Genomic DNA, 12110 nt, shown 5'->3' on the forward strand with positions numbered 1-12110 from the left:
TTAGAACCACCATCACAAGGCCAATGCCTACGTCTATATTTTTTTGACAATTTGCCATACTGATGATGTCATGTGTTGTCAGAACCTCTGTTGCAAGTTTGGCATCTACGACTATATTTTTTGACGAATTTTCCATATTGGCAATATCTTATGCTATCAGAACGTGCATTGGAATACCAATGTCGACGACGATTTAAAAAAAATAAATTCAATCCCAAAATATGTTTGCGACTAAAAATATTTAAGGTTAAAGTTATAATTATATAGAAGTAAGGTTAAATATTTAAGGTTAAAATTATAATTATTAGATTAAGGTTAAAGTTATAATTACATTAAATATTATTAGGTTAAGGTTAAAGTTATAATTATAACTTTAACCTTAACCTAATAATTATAATTATAACTTTAAACTGAACCTAATAATTATAATTATAACCTTAAATATTATAGTTACAAAATTGTACAATTATAACCTAATAATTAAAATTACCCTAAATTACAATTATAATTACCCAAGGTTAGAGGTTGGGGCTAACCTGATGCAAGCACTAAATGGAGGGCCTTGGCCTTGAGGAACAGGCCTTGGCTCTATGTTAACAAGTTTTATGCTTAGGGAAGAAATCACAACCTCGATATCGCATAATGTATTTTGATGTTCCATAAACAATGTATCACAACACATTTAAATCGTAACCAATCGGTGGAGATCAAGGCCTTAGCCCCAAGGACCAAGTCGTAATGCCCACATAAGTATGCAACTAACCGACGACGATAGCTTGGGATAATGAACAACATATATGCTCTAATGAAATGAAAGGTTGGAGGTATCATGGGGCCTTCCCCCTATGACATCAACAGGGAGGGGTGAGGCCCGACCACGATCAGAACCATTGGATGGGTGGTGGGTGGTTAATAGTTGGGATTTTAACAGGGAATCCCCCTTGTGATGTTAGCAAGAGGAGGGTGAGGCCTCACATACCCTCAGATATGGTGGAAGTCGGCAAGCCATTGGATTGCGCTCTCGGAAACCTAGGCATAATTATGAGTTTCATGGTTAAGATGGTTGAAAGTGGCAGCGGCTAACCAGCTTGTCATAGGGCATTAAATGCCCGGGGAGATGCAGGCTGGATAACCCGATAACACGCGAGCGGGGAGACTGGGCATTAAATAAGAAATGGGAATTCGCGTGTTATCGCGCTATCCAGCCTGCATCTCCCCGGGCATTTAATGCCCTATGGCAGGCTGGTTAGCCGCTGCTGTTGAAAGTTACCAATACCATGTTCAGGTTTCTGTTGCCATTGACACATGTACATGATAATTATGGCATTGTAAATAAAATTAACTTTTTAATAGGTCATTGTCGATGATGTCCAGTCCATCCAAGTTATAAACATATCGATGAACCGAAAAAAATTGAACCCAAGCCTCATGACATAATACCAATACATACACGTGGACGTGATTTCCCATAAATAGGTTTTACAGATAGACAATGCAGGGCATGGAGGGATGGAAACTGGTCGCAGAGAGCAAATAGAGAATGCTGGGATGGAGACTGGTAGCTGTAAGCTAAGCATTGTAAAATTCTTGTGATGATTATCATGGTCATACAACACTGTAAGATTCCTCTATGATTATTATTGTTTAATATTCTTGGAAGTGGGTTGAGTGAGTCAGATTTACAGAATGCAATTGCAAAATCCCAGTTGTTGTTATTTAATAAATGTTTAATTATTAAAAATATATATATTTTTAATTATAGGTGGATAGGGTCACTCTATTTTAATATGGTACAAAAGTTGTGATGTTACAAAAGTTGTGATGTGATGTGTTGTTTAACATTTTGACTTAATCAAATTAAATAAAAATAAAAAACATAAAATTAATAATTATAATTATAATTAATAATTAAACTAACCTAGATTTATTTTAATTCTTGATTTACTAAGTTTTGAGAATGATTAAATCTCCTGACATGTAAATCTCTTTTAGAGTGCAAAGATTCACTATTAAAATGGATCTATGCTAGTGTAATTGGGGAGATGTTGTAATATTTAACATTTTGACTCAATCAAAGTAAAACAAATTAAATTAAAAAAATAAAATAAAAAACGTAAATATCTCCAACCCATGGTTTTTTGTCATGGTATTCTTAACTCATGGTGTTTCCCTATGGTATTCTTCTCTGATGTGGTCTATTTAAAGGCTAATAATTGAACGAGCCTAGATCCGTTTTAACTCCAAGTCTACCAAGCGATGAGAGGGATCAAATATATTTACATTGTAAAAGAGGTTTGCATCTCAAGAGATAGATTTGATCCCCCTCGGTGTTAGTAGATCCGACATTAGTAGATCCAGAGTTAAGATGGATCTAGGCGGGTGTAAATCTCTTGACATGCAAACCTCTTTTAAAATGGAAAGAGATCTGAGTCCCTCTCACCCCTTGGTAGATGAGTTAAGATGGATTTAAGCTCATGTAGAGATGTAGTGTAATGTAATGTCCTCAAAATATTTAACTTGGTCAAAATGAAATAAAAATAAAAATAACCCTTTGTTAAAATGAAATTTCTACATTATTATTTTTATTTTTATTAATTTTTGTTGGGGAGTTAAGGTAAACTTGACTTGGTCAAGTTACTGGTGGTTTTTGAGCTCCAAATTTATGAGAACCCATGATATTAACCCATGCTATTCATGTGAAATCTAGCCTATTTAAATGAGAAATTAAACCAATGTAGATTCATTTTAACTTTGGATCTACCAATAACCTAAAAAAATCAAATTTATTTATATCTCTAAAAATTTGATCTCTCAAAAATTTAAAATTAAAATAAATCTAAACTAATTAATGATAAAATATTATTACTATAAATAAAATATTCATTTCAAAAATTGAAAATTTCAAATTAATACATATAATTCACTTCAAAATTTTTTATCAATTCAATATAATTTATTTTTGATATTATATTAATAAATTAAAATTATTATTTAATAAAAACCGTTGTTAAATACTATAAAATGAAAATCATCAAAATACCATAAAATTCCTTCTTGATTATTATCATAGAGCATTATATAATTATATGTACCTAAAAGCATTCGATGTATCCAACAACAACGTTTGTGATGTATTGTGCTAGGTCATTTTGAGTAGGCATGAAGTAACCATTTACTTGGAAGATATATGTGGGTAATAGCTAAGTATCTATTTCACAACAACCATGATAGTGATGGAAATGATGACATTTGTTATGCTAGGTCATTTTGAGTAGGCATGAAGTGACCATTTACTTGGAAGATATATGTGGGTAATAACTAAGTATCTATTTCACAACAACCATGATAGTGATGGAAATGATGACATTTGTTTCCCCATGGTAGGATTATTGAATAAATGGCAACGTTAAAATACCTTAAATAACTTAATATTGAAATTGTTATTCAATAAATGGTAACCATCAAATAACCTAAATTTATTATTTTATATGATTATCCTTGGTCAAAATGTCTAGAAGTCCATCATTTTAAAGGGCTTAACATTTTAATATATATGGAAGTTGTTATTCAATAAATAGTATAATTTTATATGATTATCCTTGGTCAAAATGTTTAGAAGTCAATCATTTTAAAGGGTTTAACATTTTAACATAGGTGCAAGTTGTTATTCAATAAATAGTAACCATCAAACAATCTAAAATTATTATTTTATATAATAAAGGGTAACCATCAAATAAGTTAAAATTATTATTTTATATGATTAATTTTTAATTTTTGGTCAAATTATTAGAAGTCCATAATTTCAAAGGTTTTAACATTTTAATATGGAAATTGTTATTCAATAAATGATAACCATCCAACAACTTAAAATTACGAATATTCTTAATATTAAGTAAATGTTTAAAAAAGCTTAACATTTATTTTATATAGATTTATGTTTATTTATATTTATATATTTTTAAAATAGAATAAATATTATAAATTAGTAATGACGATAATTGTTATTGATTATTATTTATGAATAGGGTTGACAGTCACAATATTATCTAAAATAATTGAGGGTAAATTTTCATTTTTTCCCAAATAAATTTGAATTTTAAATTATTGACTTATTTATTTATATTGAAGAAATATGAAGTTTTATTTCATCAAAAATATTATTAGGTTTACATCAAGATTAAAAGATAATTTTAACTTAAACAATATCCATAAGAAAATTAATATTCCTTATGGACATTAGTGTGATTATAATGGAATGAGATGGTTTCTAGTATCATTTAATCTTAATCCTGTACAGTAATCCAAATATTATCTCCATTAATAATTCAACTTGTTAATAAAAAAATAATATTATTATCTTTAATCCTAACAAAGAAATATATGTCTTTCTTTATAAACATTTCCAAAATTTATCTCCATTTATAATTCAACTTGTTAATCAAAAAAGAATATTATTATCTTTAACCCTAACAAAGAGATATATGTCTTTCTTTATAAACGTTTCCAAAACTTTTCAACAATAATACATTCGGTAAGAATTCTAAACCAAACTCAAAGAAGATATGGGAAAGTGAAATATATACCAAATGGTTGTTAAAAAAAAAAAAAAAAACTCAATACCATTATTTTATTAAATTGGATAAAATTGAAGTCCATCAAGACTAACAGTTTTTTAGCTAAAATATGACGCTATGGAGAAGCATTTCTAAGACTTAAGGCTACAAATAAATGATTGATGGATGTGACGCCATGGCAGTTGTGAGGCCTACAATGTCTCATAGGACTATCATGTAAGCATAGGTGCATTAATATAATAAAATGGGGAATAACAAAGGTCCATAAAGAAGAAGATATCTAACTAAAAGCTTATGTTATGGAGAAGTATTTCTAAGACATAAGGCCACAAAGAAATGCGTGACGGATGTGAGGTCATGGGAATCGTTGGGCCCATGACAATAGGGCGATCATGTAACCATGGGTAGTTTCCATGGAACATGTTCTTGCTAGTGTTAGAGCAATGGAAGTAAGGGATAATCAAATTGGTGCATGAACCTACTCTAATACTCCCTTAATGAAGGTCAAACATCTCCTACAAAATGATAGCTAAGCATCATTTCTCCTCACAAATCATGAGTGTCTAAAGACAATAAAGAAAATCTCCAAAAAGTCAAAATAACTATGCTTTGATCTTGTAATAAGTAGAGCATCTAAATACTAAAATATCCTTAATATTAGGCTCTATGGAGTAGATCTAGCAAATATGCTACATACTCTCAAGGTGATCTAGATTTTATAGAGAACAAATGAAATATGGGAATATGAATAGAAACAAGAAAACACAAATATTGTAGAAGAGCAAAGATATAATGAACCCAAGATTCTATTGATGAAAGAAATAGGAAAAGACTATAAAATGCAGAGTAATATAAACTAGTTAAAATGGTGTTAGCTTATCGATGAAGAGAGAGACTTGTCAACTATGCTCATTCATAATATGTCATTACAAGAGGCTAAAAGATGGAATTTCAGCATAACTTATTATCCCTAAGAGGAAAACCCTAACCTTAGAAGATTAAGTGCCAACATAATTGTGGGCCTCAAGGTGGTCAGTTGATATGTCAACTTCTTGAGGGCTCAACTTTTGCATATAATCTCTATTTGGGGCACAAAATAGCTTGTTGGAAATATCTAAGCGAGAAGTACAAAATTTTGACATGCCTCCATTGGCCCTCAAATGACCAAAAACCATCATTTAATGCCTCAAAATGATCCCATAAGTTTAGGATCCAAAATACTAAAGATAAGAATAGAAACCACCAAGATGGAGAACCATGTTGAGTTAGTAAAAGAAGTGGGTGGACACCAATTCCACTTAGATCATTCCTCCTCTCTTGGGAAATAATAGTCCCCATTGCATTAGTTTCCCTCATCAAATGGTGATGCTTATGTTAAGATTTACTCCTAGTGAGCCACTTGCCTTGATGAATTTTTCCTAGTTTGGAAACTTGATAGAAATGTATGTTCTATTGGTGGGTTACTTTCATCTTGGTGTTCATGATTTGATCCACTATAGCTTATTCAATGCAATTAGAATTAAGTTCTCCACGGGTCAAATTCTTAGAAACATTAGAGGTATATACTGGAGGTGGAAAGTATGGTCAAAGAATCTCCACATTAAAGATTGGGTGCAAAACAAGACACTACTACAAATTCTCTCAATTTTCAATGGCCTTTGGTCACTCTTTCGATCCCTTGTTGTCACTCTCATGACAAATCAGGGTTCTAGTAAACACTTGCAATCAAATTTTCGACATTCCAAGTTTTCATCGAAATTACAACTCTAACCGTCTTAAAACACTTGGTCACCTAAGGCAACGACATTCATCAAAAGCCCTCCACATACCTGTTGTAAATTCGATGACAGATGTGTTTGTCTAGTGACACGTGGCCCAATGCAATTTTTGCAAAAACATTATCTGTCATCAAAACCTTTGTCGCAAGATCGACACCCATGCCGAACATTTTCTGAAAAAATTGTCATTGTTGTGATGTCCTGTGCTGTCGGAACTGTCATAACAAGATTGATGCCTACGACTAGCTTTTTCTGAAAATTTTATAGTACTGATTCCATCCTGTGCCGTTAGAACCTCCATCGCAACAACAATAACTACGTTGATGTTTTTTTGACGAAGTTGGTATAGTGGCGATGCCTCATGCCATTAGAACCCCTGTCACAGACCAATGCCTACGTCTATATTTTTCGACAATTTGCCATACTGATGATGTCATATGTTGTCAGAACCTCTCTTGCAAGTTTGGCGCCTACCACTATATTTTTTTGACGAATTTTCCATATTGGAAATATCTTATGCTATCAAAACATGCATCGGAATACCAATGTCGACGATGATTTAAAAAAAAAAATTCAATCCCAAAATATGATTGCGACTAAAAATATATAAGGTTAAAGTTATAATTATATAGAAGTAAGGTTAAATGTTTAAGGTTAAAATTATAATTATTAGATTAAGGTTAAATTTATAATTACCTTAAATATTATTACGTTAAGGTTAAGGTTATAATTATAACTTTAACCTTAACCTAATAATTATAATTATAACCTTAAATATTATAGTTACAAAATTGTACAATTATAACCTAATAATTAAAATTACCATAAATTATAATTATAATTAGCCAAGGTTAGAGGTTGGGGCTAACCTGATGCATGCACTAAATGGAGGGCCTTGGCCATGAGGGACAGGCCTTAGCTCTATGTTAACAAGTTTTATGCTTAGGGAAGAAATCACAACCTCGATATGACATAATGTATTTTGATGTTCCATAAACAATATATCACAACACATTTAAATCGTAACCAATCGGTGATGATCAAGGCCTTAGCCCCAAGGACCAAGTCGTAATGCCCACATAAGTATGCAACTAACCGAGGGTGATATCTTGGGATAGTGAACGACATATATGCTCTAATGAAATGAAAGGTTGGAGGCATCATGGGTCCTTCCCCCTATGACATCAACAGGGAGGGGTGAGGTCCGACCATGATCAGAACCATTGGATGGGTGGTGGGTGGTTAATAGTTGGGATTTTAACTGGGAATCCCCCTTGTGATGTTAGCAAGAGGAGGGTGAGGCCTCACATACCCTCAGATATGGTGGAAGTTGGCAAGCCATTGGATTGCGCTCTCAGAAACCTAGGCATAATTATGAGTTTCATCGACACTAGGCTTTAATTGTGAGTTCAAATATTTCTAAGTCATTGTATGTATAAAAGAACTCGAAAGACTCTAATATAATTTTATGTCTTGCCTCTTAGGTCGGAGGTGTTAATTCTAACTTTCCATAATACTCACCAATTAACAATGGGAAAAAGAGAAATTTAGGGTTCCACAGTTGCGGAAAAAGGCTTCCTACCTAAGAAACTAATCATTTTACTTTCTTTAAGAATATATATTGGCATAACGAACACTTCCGTAGATATAATGAGGTTTTTTCAAAAAGGTTTTGTTCAATATAGGGGTTCCTTAGTCACCATCACTCCTCCAGTCTTGCAAAGATGCTAGAGAGTTCATGACATCATTTTGTCACCACAGAAGTGGAGTGTGAGTGAAAAAAATGCAATTATTTTCTCAACCTTATTCTATATTTTTAACTCCCAAGTCATCTCTTTTCTCCTTTGTTGCATCACCTGAAGTATCACAAAAGTTTTCAAATCTAGTTTCACTTGTGGAGGGTACAACGACTAGTAAAGGCGAGGAAATTGTTGACCCTGTCATTCAAAATTTGGAGGAGCCTAAGAATACTACACAAACATAGAAGGAAACAAGTCCATTTTAATCTATGGAGGGTGAAATGGATAATAAAGGAGAGGAAATCGTTGATCCTGTCACTCAAAATCAAGAGAAACTTAAGAAGAAAACACAAATAAAAGAGTGAGATTCAGAATTGGAAACCTTGTTAGATGAAGAGAAAAAAATCAACAGAAGATTTAATTTGACTTGTTTAGGAGAAACACAATTTATTGAAGAAAAAGTACAATGAGATTAAGGTGATGCAGGAGAAGGTTCTTTGGAGTTATGTATAAGTAGACAATGTCATGGATAGGGTATGACATGAGGTAGAAAGAATAAAAAGGTATGTAATACAAAGACCTGTTAGATGTTGTTAATAACTTGTCAAAAGCATAACATGTTGTTAAAGAAAGATCTAGTGTCACACCCCTCCCGCCCCCAACATCACTCTCCATTCCCTAGAACCCATTCTATCTGCTATAAAAAAGTTGATAGAAACACAAGATTCATGCATACACACTAGCAAAATAGAAAATTGATAAAGAAACATATTTGTTCACATTCATCCTCTGACAACTTCTAAGCAAGTATATTTCATATTTTTCTAACATAAGTACAAAAAGGTATGCAATATCTCATTCAAAGTGATCATATGTCCAAAAAAAAGTATGCAAGAACCCATTCAAGTATTATATTAATACATTAATATGTCTTTTTATACATCAAAAATATTATACAATGATCTATCTTATACAATACATTATAACATTGTACATCATAATTTTTTTTTGCCTCTTCTTATTATGAATTAAATAATTAATTTTTTCATATGTTAGCACTTCGTAATTCCTCTAGGATGAGGAGCGGAACCCAAAGGTAACCAAAAACCACTTTGAAATTGGAATCTAACCCTTCCACCTTCAGAGAGGGCTCTCTCTATCCGAAATTTTCAGTCATTGTCTTAGGTATTAGGCTAGATGTTTAGATTTTAGAGGAATGGCCTTTTAAAGGTTTGATGGAAGAGTGACAAAGACATCCATGGGTCATGGAGTCATTTGTTTTAGAAAATCTCAGTGATCAAGATGGGATAGTGAGCAGTATTCTGCCAAGGGCAAGATAGCCAACACTTAAGGTGTTCTATGTCAAGCTTTTGTTTTAGCAGGGGTGAATGGAAGAATAGTGAGGATCAATAACATCTAAAGCATCTAATAAAGGATGAGTTTCATATGTCACTATGGAAGACCAGACACTGAAATGTTTAATTGTCTATAACAGAGCACATAAATGGTTCTTTCAATTAAGCATTGAATAAGATAACAGTTAAGCATGATTATAACGAAAGATAAAGATACATGAACAATCAAGAAACATCACCATAAGCATCTAACACATGAATCCTTGAAGGAAACAACTCTGGCCTTTTTTCATTAATCACTGAACATGAAAAATCAACAAGTACAGTTTGCACACAATCTACTCTCTGTTTCACTCTCCAATCAACCCCTTGCACTATGATATTTACACAATATATACATAAAAAAATATTAAGTTTCCGCCTAACAAAACCGAATTTCTGAAAGGAGAAAAGATAATCAACTAGATGCAACGAATGTTGACCTACTATACTTAAAACTAGGAGTTAGTTTACTTAATGCAATATTTAACTAAATGCTTAACCAAAAATTAAATATTTACAATGATATATAGATTCAACATCCTAAGACTCCAGGACACTTGTCAGCATATTCAAAATCAGTTTTGGAAGCTTTGGAGTCGAATCTGATGGTCAAACAGTTGACTGTCCAAAACCATAACGACGATATTTTTTGAATATCTCCTAAATGGTAAGACGGATTGAGCTAATTTTTTTTATAGAAACTTAATATAATTATAAAACTTTTCCATGCACATTTTGAGCCAAAACTGACTCACGTGTCTTGATAAAATCCAAACATGTATGTAGATGACAGTAGCTCGTTTCTTGAAAACCGTGAAACATTTTGACCTAAAATTAAGTGAGCTTATTCATCTCACCCCCATGCTTCTACTATAAACATTTCATAGAAAATGACTATAGGGTTTAAGAGATATGGTGAAAATACAATGACTGTGTGAAAGCGCAACACTCCAAGCTTATACTATCTCTGGCCATCATCTGACATGCTGAGGGTACTGGGATGGCATGGCATGTTCCATAAAATTTTTCAAATCCATGCTAAAACTTCTAGATCGAATACAAATCTTCAAACCTCAAACATTCTTCTTTCAGCAGAAGCGTAGCGCAGTTGTGCAACACACCTCCATCTTCATGACTTGAACACACACTGATCTTTTGACTAAGAAAAATGCTTTTAACTTGATCCAAATATTCACAAAAAACATCCTACATGGAAAAAAGTGACAAAAACCATTATTCCACATCAAAATTTGATGCCTTGGTAGAAGTGGAACACTCCCTGCAGACTTTGTGCAATGAACCTTTTAGACTATTGTACTAGAGGCTAATGTCATAGTGCAAGATTGGTTTGATCACAAAACTGCTTGACAAGATGTCACAAGCTCATCCCAATGATGCAAGACCAGGATCATCATACCCCCACTCATGACTTGAATGGATCATAATCCTAGACTCACTTAACTCAACCTCTTAGAATATAAATGACCATTTGCATGACCTTTCACACACACTGACATAATTACATTCAATAATGAAAATTTAATTCTAATATAAGACCCATAGCTTGATCTCTACGATATCATAGAAAACCTTTATAATTTTTCGAAATAAACTTGAAAGACAAAACTTGTTTTCTGACTACTATGACTATAGGAAACTAACATTGGCTTTAATGGGGATGGCATCCTCCCTGTGAGGTGCCAAGAACACCGTAGACTAGTAGCCTAATCCTTTGGGATTTATTAATTATTTGACCGACCAAGACTAACTATGACTGAATATGACCTTTTTACATTAAATATGGAAGAAACGCATGAACATCTTAGGGCCCACACCTTTAAATTGAAAAATAATACCAACTTTTCGAAACTAATTGCTAGAAATTAGCACTCTGCTAAAAGATGTTCAAAGTGCTGAGATTATTCACACACATAATCACTTTAATTAATCCAAAAACTACTTAATCAAGTGAATTCAAACAACTAGTACAACCATGCAAGCACTGTATCCACTAGTTGAGTTCTCTACAAACAAATTCAACTCGAACTGAATATAAGAACTTAAACCCACTTGCTGACTCTGAGAATGTTGCAAAAGGATCCTCAAATGAATGAATACTAAATTTTAGCTCATCTGACATATTGCAATTATGCTCTAGGTGGTCTACATACCATGAATACAAACATTTATCTGCATCCTTGATTTCATGCAATTTCATCTCATAGTTTTCATGATAGAGCTACAAAGACAATGATACTGGCTTCCAAACCAAGTCTTCATCATCCTTGTTTTCAGGCTTATAGCTAGTTAAAGGAGGAGAAATTTGACTGTAGAACCATCCAAATAATCAGCTATTGGATCATGGAGAACCTAAGAAGACTGCTGCAATTTATTGTGTGTTGGTTCCAATGAGGCTATATGATATTTCATAGGCCCACCATCCTCTAGTTTAGTGATAGTTTTAAATTTTTTCTTGAGGAACTCAAAAGAAGAAAAAATAAATGACACAAGACTACCTTGAATTAATTAACAATGCTCTTCATGTTTCAACCCTCCAACTGCATATTCAATCTCATGGTTACTCAATGGCTGTGACTTTGAACTGAAAAAGTCTTCAATATA

General features: G+C 32.7%; 1 pseudogene; it reads left to right on the forward strand.

The window, feature by feature from the left end:
* The first annotated feature begins 8002 nt into the window (after positions 1-8002).
* Positions 8003-8773, forward strand: LOC149249691 (uncharacterized; annotated as a pseudogene).
* The last annotated feature ends 3337 nt before the right edge of the window (positions 8774-12110 follow it).

This window comes from Pinus tabuliformis, chromosome 7 (genome assembly GCF_031772625.1).
Source record: "Pinus tabuliformis cultivar Carrire ecotype Pingquan chromosome 7, CPIR1, whole genome shotgun sequence".
Taxonomy (NCBI): domain Eukaryota; kingdom Viridiplantae; phylum Streptophyta; class Pinopsida; order Pinales; family Pinaceae; genus Pinus; species Pinus tabuliformis.